Below are 10,981 nucleotides of genomic sequence, written 5' to 3'. Positions count from 1 at the left end.
CAAACAAACAAACAAGCAAGGCTACACTCAGTCTTGCTTGATGAAAAATAACAAACATACACACATATATCCATCTCTCTCTCTCTGTCTGGTGAGGCTAAAATAAATAAGCTGCTGTATTCTGTAGTATTTGTTTTCTGGTCATTTCAAACACATTGGCTGTTTTCTTCAGAGCTTTAGGAGAAAATCAAAGCACAGAATCCTGATGCAGAGTGAAACATGGTCCAGAGCTCCAACCCTTTCCACATTCAACATTATCTTTTACTGAGCCCGCAGCTGACCTCATCACTTAGTTCATTCATCTGCTAACCCCTACACTACACTTTACTTATTCATTTATTTATTTACAAATCAGCTGGCAAGAAGAAGGTAATGGGACTTACTGTACCCAGCACAGGGAAAGGAGAAGAAAAAGAAAGTGAAAGAGAAGGAGAGAGCGAGAGAGAGAGAGCGAGAGAGCAACAAAGAAGAAGAAGAAAATGAAGAAGAATCAGGGAGGTGGAGAGAAAGACACTGACACAGAGATAAGTGAAAGAGAGACAGAAAACAATAAATAGTAGTTTCTCTTTCTTTGCCACACGACTCGTGCACACAAAAACCCAGAGAAAAGAAAGTGTTTCTAGTGTTTCTAATGAGGTGTTTAGTGGTCTGTGGGTCTGCCACCTCCCCCAACACATAATTATGCCAAAGAGGAAATGTACTTACATGAATGGAGAGATAAAAGGATTTGTAAAGGCTGTGGAAGTACAGAGAAAGAGTGTAGAGAACGATCAATAATTAATTTACTTTCAGCAGTCAGGGGCAATTAACAGGCTCTGTGCCCCCCCACCCCCATGTCATTACCAGGCTTAAATGCCACACACTGCCCAGTCTCGCCCCAACCCCTGGCCCCTCCCATATCCGATTAGCCATTATAACAATCAGGGATTAGAGGTTTGGCCACAGAGAGTGAGCGACTCAGTGTTAGTGCAATAAAATCACACGCTTCACAACACTAATGGGTAAATGCTAGGAACTCAGTCCTCCCCAAAGGCGGGACTTGACCTCCTCTTGAACGGCAGTCCACACAAACACGTATAAAACCATTTCCCTTTGGCTCTTTTCAGAGAAGAATCAACTGGTGCTATTTATCTGACAAGATGCCTCAAAGATGCCCCTTGATTAGTTGAATGGCATGTTTGATATATTTACTTCAGCCAATTAGCTTCTTTCGATAAGCGCTGGTTCTCTGAGGCTCAGTAAAATAGCTCTGCTCTGGGAGACAAGAAAAAAGTATCACACGTAAGTTACTGGAACATTGAACACTAATACACACACACACACTCCAACTGAATACCAGACCAAAGCTAAAAGACTGCAAGATGAAACTGCCTCAACCCAAGTGGTGTCTTTTGATAATGATAAAAACTAAAAGATGAAATATATAAATGAATCTAGTGAATTACTTGGCCAAGGCCTTGTATGTTGAATCATACAGAACAGAACTGAATGCACTGAGAAACCAGTCAAGGTCAAAGCTCAAGTCATTTACTGAGTGAATATATGGTCCCTTAGCAGAGTGCAGACTGGAGAAGAAATCACTCCCTGTTCAACTGTACAGTAACACTACCTCAGTTTCTCCCACACAGACAACATGACGTCAAAATAAATAAATAAATAAATAAATAGTTATCTACATTGTATGCTGCACTGTGCAAGTTTCTCTCTCTCTCGCTCTCTCTGTCTCTCTCAGACAAAAAGATTGTGATACACTATAGAGAGGGATCCAAATAACCATGCACATCAGGCCAACATCAAATACATTTTTTAATTCATCTTCGCTCTTCTAACGCATTTTACTGCCCTTTATTTCACCTGTTTAATATTTTTCTGAGGCTTCATCCTGCTCCTCATCTACAGCCTTATGACATACTTTAAAGACCCTGGCTGTGTTTGCTTAGGAGCCTTACTCAAGACATGCAGAAGGAGGTTATATCTGACCCAGGACAAGTAGAGGCAGGTTATATCTGACCCAGGACAAGTAGAGGCAGGTTATATCTGACCCAGGACAAGTAGAGGCAGGTTTTATCTTGTTCAGGCAGGTCAAAATGAAGTGTTTAACTGTGAGCAGTTTGTAGTTCTGAGTTCATTTTTCTAAAGGTTTTTTTGGGGGGGGGGTGGCTGTAAGGGTATCCACAGTGCAACATACTACACATAGGATAACAAAAGGAATGAGTCAAAGTGTAGGATGCCCCATGGCTTGCTATCTCTCTCTCTCTCTCTCTCTCTCTCTCTCTCTCTCTGTCCCTTTTGTGTGCACTGCACCATACTCGAGTTCCAGAGCACGATGCTGACAGCTGCCTGAGGCATTAGAGGAAAATTGAAACGAAAAAAAAGAAAAAAATATTGAAGAGAGGAGGGAGGAAAAAAAAGAAGAAAAAAGAACCCTGCTGCTATTTTCATCCTCCTGCCCCCGCCCCGTGTGGACCCCGTGGAACTCTGCAGTGGCTGACGTGAATCAGAGTGCTCTGTTAGCCTAGCCACGTTTCTCTGAAACGGTACCTCACTCAACATCATTATTGTATTAACATCAAGAGCAAAGTAACACAATGACGGCTGTCCAAATGAGCTATTATATTTCAGCGGCATTTCATACAGAAGTATTATATTTTTACAGTTTTAGTTTTAATAACAATTCAAGAAACTTGCAAATTTCAACACACATAGACTTAGCACAATGTCTTAGGATGTACTGCACTGAACACACTCAGAGAGACAGAGAGAGAGAGAGAGAGAGAGAGAGAGAGAGAGAGAGAGAGACTGACAGAGATGTAACCATTGTGTGTGGGTGTGTGTATGGACTGTGCCACTGCATTTTCACATATCAAAAAGATTTTTGAATCATTTTGATTCAGAGGAGGTGATATGACTGTGGATATGTAAATACAAAAGCAGAGTGGACTTAAATACTTCACTCTACGGTACAGTGACACACTCTGGTCTCCACGTATCCACGGGTATGAGCGCCAATAGAGCCTTTCGTATTGGAACCTCTGCAGCCAATGTTACAGTGAACAAAAATCACATTAACAAAAACTGTATCCAGGTCTCCCATCCCACCTCACCACTCAGAGTCTGTCAGTATGTGTGTGTGTGTGTGTGTGTGTGTGTGAGAGAGAGAGAGAGAGATAGAGAGAGAAAGAAAGAGAGAGAGAGAGAGAGATTTTCTGTGATATGAGTGGTATTGGCAAAAACCACAAAGTCCCATCATGAGAAAAGGGATATAATCCATTACCTCCTACTAGGTTCATATCTTTGAATGCTTACAAAATAAGAGTTAATCTATTATTGTTTTGTAATACCTTGCCACTGTCTCCCACTGAGAGAATTTAACGCAGCCTCTGAGAGCACGTGTTTCAGCAGTGAACCTCTGCTTCCCCCTGCTGGGCAAAGCACTGTGCATTTTCTATGACACACTTATGTTTCCCAATCCTTCTCAGTCCTTCATGTACCAACATGACCAATTTAATCAGACTGATTTTAAGGAGCACGTCAGAGTGTACCTGAGGGGTGGAACAGGGAAACAGAGTAGAAAAGGGGGGGAAAAACGCACCATGCTATTTTCACAGTTCAGAAATCAGTTTGATCAATTCTTCCTCTACTAAAACTTGTAGAGTGTACTTTATGAATATCCCACGAACTGATTTTCACTTCTCTAAACATTTCATGCCCTGGCAGTCTTCATCCACAGCTCGAGGCATGAGTATATGAGCTGTCTGATGTTGTCCCATTAAGGAGAAATTAATCATCTTTCCTAATCTATGTCTTATTGGACACCATGAAGAAAAACTAGATCTTTATTCATGTTGATTTCATGGCTTCTGAGGCAAATGGCCTATCAATGTCGGATTCAGGTGAAACATTCTCAAGCGTGACTCTGGATCCACAGCCAGAGACAGTAATCACTGTCACTTGGGTTCTTTCAGCATGTAGAGACTATGTCAAACAATGCATATAGAAATGTAATGATTAGAATTAACTACACAAACTAAAATAAATGATAAATGCTGACTATTCTAAATTGACAAACATGATCAAATAACCTTTTCTGGGTAAAATCAGAGGTTGAAACATTTTCATTTGTAATTGTTTCCAGTTTAATGAGGCCTAGCAGATCGATTAATCGTATTCTAGTGAGTCTTTTTTTAGGCTTGCATTAGACGACGAAGAACCAAATGTTCAGCTCCACAGGAGTCCACTGAGAAGCAACGTTATAGTCACTGGAACAATTTAACAGCTAGGCTTCTTAATTGTCAGGAGAGATTTAGTGAACAAGACCAAATGCTGGCACAATGACCACTCTCTCACAGTCAGTCGGTTCACACGCACACACACACACACACACACGCACACACGCACCGTTAACTCAGATTTAACATTTAATTGATGCCAACTGTTTGTGTTTTTTTTAAATGAAAGAGAAAGAGAAAGAGAGAGAGAGAGAGAGAGAAAGAGAGAGAGATGGGGGGGGGGGGGGGTCTCGCTGTTGGCATCTGCTTCACATTAGTGTCTGGATTCATCGTAATGAGCGAAAGGAATGGAGCACACATGGCAACCCCTGAAGGCTATACAGTCCTGATCAGCAGTTAAGCAATGAATTCAAAAATATGTACTTGACTGATTAATGAACACGCACAGTTATAAAACAAAAATTGTCTCCTCTCCACGGGGGAATCTACAGACGAGTTTGAGTGTCTTCTCAGCAGAAACTTTGACATCTTTAAACATAACACAACACTATACATGATCATTCATAAAGTTCATTACCACGTGCATGCACAGACACCTTCTCTCCCTCTCCCCCTCACTCTGTCCCTCCCTCTGTCTTTCTGTCTCTCGCCCACATTTTCTCTCTCTCTTTCTCTCCTTCTCTCTCACACACACACACACATACACACACACGCACACACACACACACACTCACAAATGCAGCATTTGGCTGTTGAACCTTTGGAGTTGGAAAAAAAAATATCACCTCATGTTTTTGCCAGAGGACTATGAGTATTTACAGTGTGTGACAGTGCTACTCTTAAAATAGCTGTGGAATTTGACAAGGCAGAGATGATTTTATACACTTAGAGCACAAACAGTCAGAAACTTGCCACCCCAGATTTGAATTTTTTTTTTTTTTCCCCTGACACTGGAATGTTTTACCTTCTATACATTCTAACATCTAGAGGACTAAGATATGTTTTCAGCTGCAGTAATTATTCTCCAGATTATTTCTTACAAAACAGAAGTTACAGCACCTTAGCTTTATCTAAAATGTTTTCATTGAGCCTGCAAACTGTCTGAGTTTTTATCATGCATATATATATATGAGAAATGTATGTTTGATTATGGGGTTTGTAATTATTATGATCAGCTGTGCAGGATATTATCTAGAACTTTGTTTTCCCTTTGATGGATCTAAGGACATTTGTATTGCTCCTCTTTAGAACACTTTACAGTGGCTAACATGCTGTCACACCATCAAACTGCCTTTATGTTCAACTCCTTTTGAGTTTATAAGCAATGGATGTTGAATATGCAAGGTGAGAGTGGCTTTGAAAATCCCTTCAGCTTTTTTAAGCAGTTTCTGTCAGTCGTTCTGTGGGGGAATTACTGTTAGACTTCATTTGGAATTATTCAGGAATTCAGGGCATTTTCCAGACTTTTCCTCAAAGATCCTGTCAATCAATATCCTCCAGGGCATTTTCCAGACTTCTCCTCAAAGATCTTGCCAATCAGTATCCTCCAGAAAGACGCCTCTGTTCCCATCAATCCACTTCAGCAAAGACTTCCACTGAAGTCAGCACAAGCTTCAGTTCTCAAACCTCTCCTGTCCATGTACCTCTCATTCCTTTATGTATCTCTCATTCCATGGCTCCTCTCTCAAACTCAGCCCAAACCTATAGCTGCTACTCCATCCACTCAGGGCTGTTCCTAAGTGCTTCCATCGTCCTCTTATAGCTCCAGATGCCATCCTCAGGGCCCAGTTTTGCCAACACTCGTTTGGGCCTTGATCTACTCGTCCACACCCCTCCATACTTCCGGTCTGGCCTTCATTGCTGCTACCAGCGTTGCTCCCCCAGCCTTGTGGTGGACAGTCATACAACTATGACATGCCCGTACAGAAAGAGCAACTTCTTTCCCATGGGAGCTGGAAAAAACATTTTACTGTGGTGGTGCACAGAACCTCATAGTGCTCTGTCTTACCAGATGTCTGCTCTCCACCTCATCTCTATAGTCTCCATCTCTATGGTGCTCACTGTTTCTGCTGTTGTAGATACTGCCATGTACCTACCTGCAGGGCCTGACCCACTGTTGGGAACTCTTCCTGCGTTAACCTCCATTCTGCTTCTGTACCAGTCTGTGCTTTCCTCCCCAGTCTGGCTCCCTTGTTTCTTTGTGGTGTTGGAGAAATGGAAGAAGGCCTCTAAAATGGAAGAAGGCCTCTGAATGTTGAAGTCAACGGAAGAGGCCCTCGGTATACCAAAAAGGGAAAATGCAAGGTCAGCAAAACATGAAGGCAACATGAAAAGGGTAAAATCTAGGTTATAGTGACAGGGAAGCATAAGTAATGGTCAGGATGTAGTTGCTTCAGCATCCGCCTTGCATGGACTAGCCCAACGCTTGATAGTTAACACCTGCATTAAGGGTAAAGTATCGGAGGTGAGATTGAGGACATGGTTGAGTATCCGAAGTAAGATGAGGACACGGTTGAATATTATTTTTTTATTTTAACCAAAAAAGGACACTTCGGAAATAGTGGTGTATGGAATCATGAATTCTGGGAAAACTTGGGGAAATTTCTGGAAGCGAATGGGTTGGACCACGCAAAACACAGATGATGTAAGGGGTGTTACCATACAACCGTGTTATGCGCTTATTGGATACATAGGTTTAGCATGCAGGTAAAATTTTAGATATAAGGGCATGATTTTCTGTATTATATTCAGTCACTCCCTGGGACCTGACTCAGTTTGTTGTATTTTGTTCACTGCTGAATGCAATAAACTTACACAGCATTGGACTCCTGAAGACTTTGACTGCTTTTTGAAAACTTGGAATTCATTTTAAACTCAGCATAAGAAGTACAGCATTTAGTGTGGAAAGGGACTCGGTCGTATCTGGCCCAGACCTGGGAGTCTCTCCCACAGTGGCACCTGGACAGTGGTCGTTTGCTGGGCCCAAATTGCCTTATCCTCACATAGTTTCTTTGCCTTCTACTCCTATTACTGTACACACACCCCTCTTCCCGACTTCTCATCACTCATTTTCTGTTTTTTTCTGGCTCTGAATCAGCTGCCAGCAGCACCCTCCTTTTGTGATTGGCTGTACCAGTGAGAGCCCTGAGCCCTCCAGTCTTCCACACTCAGCCCCTACACAGTCCTTCACTCTCAGCCCTCCACACTCAGCCCCACAGTCCTCCACATCCAACCCCACAGTCCTCCACCTCCAACCCCTACACAGTCCTTCACACTCAGCCCTCCACACTCAGCCCCACAGTCCTCCACATCCAACCCCACAGTCCTCCACATCCAACCCCACAGTCCTCCACCTCCAACCCCTACACAGTCCTTCACACTCAGCCCTCCACACTCAGCCCCACAGTCCTCCACATCCAACCCCACAGTCCTCCACATCCAACCCCTACACAGTCCTCCACACTCAGCCCACAGTCCTCCACACTCAGCCCCTACACAATCCTCCACACTCAGCCCACAGTCCTCCACACTCAGCTCCAACACAGTCCTCCACATTCAACCCCACAGTCCTCCACACTCAGCCCCTACACAGTCCTCCACACTCAGCCCCTACAGTCCTCCACATCCAACCCCACAGTCCTCCACATCCAACCCCTACACAGTCCTCCACACTCAGCCCACAGTCCTCCACACTCAGCCCCTACACAATCCTCCACACTCAGCCCACAGTCCTCCACACTCAGCCCCACAGTCCTCCACATCCAACCCCACAGTCCTCCACATCCAACCCCTACACAGTCCTCCACACTCAGCCCACAGTCCTCCACACTCAGCCCCTACACAATCCTCCACACTCAGCCCACAGTCCTCCACACTCAGCTCCAACACAGTCCTCCACATTCAACCCCACAGTCCTCCACACTCAGCCCCTACACAGTCCTCCACACTCAGCCCCTACAGTCCTCCACACTCAGCCCACAGTCCTCCACATTCAACCCCACAGTCCTCCACACTCAGCCCCTACACAATCCTCCACACTCAGCCCACAGTCCTCCACATTCAACCCCACAGTCCTCCACACTCAGCCCCTACACAGTCCTCCACACTCATCCCCTGGCCCAGTCATCTCTTCAATGTAGCCTGTACATCTGCTTTGTTACCTACTGCAAAACTGCCCTTTAAAGACAAGCTGCCTTGCCTTCCCTCTACCACTGCCTGGTAAAATCTGATGCTACTGGACATGCTGCCATGCCCAAAGCTCCTGCTCCCGCCAGTGCCTCCTCTTTTGCCTGCACATCCACTCCCTACAAAAACTGCCTCTCTTTTGCCTCCTACACGAAGCACTGCATGACTGGAAGCACAAGCCGTCTCCTCCTCACTGTGAGTCCAGGTCAGGTCCTGGTGTTGATTTATCTTCTTTCTCCTGTCTTCCATTTCCATCCCTGACTCCTGTAACCCTGAGGTCCTTCAGCCCTGCCACAGATGCAACCCTTTCATTGGCTGAAATCTACGTTGTGTTCAGTCAGGTCACAGAGACCATCAGCTCCGTGATCTCACGTCAACAACACAAGCCTAATGACTACATGTCAATCACTATGGGTCACAAAGGTAATCAGCTTCGTGTTCCCATGCCAACAGTACAAGCTCAGCCCCTCACCTCTTCTCTGTCTCACACACAAACACACACACACACGCGCACATACACTAGAACCACAGCGCCCTGGATCTGGACTGCTCCCTCTCAGACATCATCCAAACATCTGCACTGTGTGGAGCAGGTGAAGCCATACCACCAACTCCATCTGCACTGTGTGGAGCGGGTGCAGTCATAATACCAAACATCTGCACTGTGTGGAGCTGGTGCAGTCATAATACCAACTCCTGCTACCTGTGGTAAATCAGGAGAATTGTGTTTAGGATTTTACAAAGAATCGACTCTACAGCTGCTCTACGAGTGAACTGCCTAATTTAAATACCAATGCCTAATGTAATACCAATCAAATCTCCGTCTAAGGTATGTGAAACACTCACTATGGCAAATACTCAGCTTGTTCAGTATGTCGAGTGCAGGATGTTTAGCCATTCCTCCTCCGTCATTAATAACAGTTCTGTTTGTGCTAAATGTACATTATTTAGCTCCCTGACGGAGAAGATTGTAGCATTAGAGATGTGCATCCAGATGCTAGAGAGGCTTAGTGAGAGTGAGAATAGCCTAGCTCCTGTAAAGGAAAATCTGGATGGCTCAGGAAGAGTTAGCAGCTCCCCGACTCCGGCACTAGAGCCCTCACAGCGGGACGAATGGGTGACGACTCGGCGGCATAAGTGCAAAGCCAAAGCTAACGCTAAGGCTAGCCCACGAGAGACACACCACTCCCCGCTTCACGTGTCAAACAGGTTTGCCCTCCTCAGTGAAACACCTGCTGAGAAACCTGAAAGAGCTCTGGTTATAGGAGATTCCATTCTACGGCACGTGAAATTAGCTAGACCTTTAGGGGCACCAGCAGCCTTAGTTAGCTGTATACCGGGAGCCAGGGCGCCGGACATAGCTTGTAATCTTAAAGTGTTAAGTAAGCATAGGTTTTCAAAAATAGTTTTTCATGTAGGAGCTAACGATATACGCCTTCGTCAATCAGAGATTACTAAAAGTAATATCGTGGAGGTCTGTAAATTAGCGAAGGCGATGTCTGATGCAGTAATATGCTCTGGCCCCATCCCAATTCGGCGAGGACGATGTAGCTTACAGCAGGTTATGGTCGCTGAACTGCTGGATGTCCAGGTGGTGTTCTGACAACAATGTGGGCTTTATAGACAATTGGAATAGTTTTGAGGGCAAGGCTGGCCTTTTAGGGCGGGACGGTGTCCATCCCACTCAGGAAGGTGCTGCTCTCATTTCTTGTAACATAGCGCATAGTCTCAGAACAGTTAGTCTGTGACAATCCAGAGCCAAGACCAGGGAGCAGACAAGCAGGCTAAACCGACCGTCTGCTAGCTGCACAGAGTCGTCACCCAGGTTAAACTATATTGAGACTGTGTCTGCTCCCCGACCTATACGAAAATGTAGAAACACTCAGAGAATTTGTCCTAGTAACCTATTTAACATAGATTTAAATCATACTGAATGTACCGCCAGCACCTTTGATCTAAAGCTAGGACTGTTAAATATTAGATCTCTCACACCTAAAGCGCTTATTGTCAATGAAATTATTACTGATCAGGAGTTTAATGTACTGTGTTTAACAGAAACGTGGATCAAACCAAATGAGTATGTCGCATTAAGTGAAGCTAGTCCTCTCGGATACAGTTATATACACCAGCCTCGCGTTGCAGTTATTCATAATGATAATCTAGGCATCATACAAAAACCTTTACATAAATGCAATGCGTTTGAAGTTCTTTATACAAACATAACATATGTAGCCACAAAAAATATCACACTAATTATTATTTATAGACCCCCTGGGCCGTACTCTGAATTCCTCTGTGAATTTCCAGATTTCATCTCAAACCTCGTTATTTCTTTAGACAAAGCTCTAATTGTCGGAGACTTTAACATTCATTTTGATAACCCACAGGATCCTCTGAGAACAGCGTTCGTGACCATTCTAGATTCGGTAGGAATTAATCAGATGGTCATAGGGCCCACTCATAATGGTGGCCACACCCTCGATCTTATACTAACACTCGGATTAAATGTAGGAAATATAGTCACATTTCCACAATCTGAAGCTATCTCAGATCATTATCTTATCTCA

Source organism: Chanos chanos, chromosome 1 (assembly GCF_902362185.1).
Source record: "Chanos chanos chromosome 1, fChaCha1.1, whole genome shotgun sequence".
Taxonomy (NCBI): domain Eukaryota; kingdom Metazoa; phylum Chordata; class Actinopteri; order Gonorynchiformes; family Chanidae; genus Chanos; species Chanos chanos.
This window is presented reverse-complemented; position numbering follows the sequence as displayed.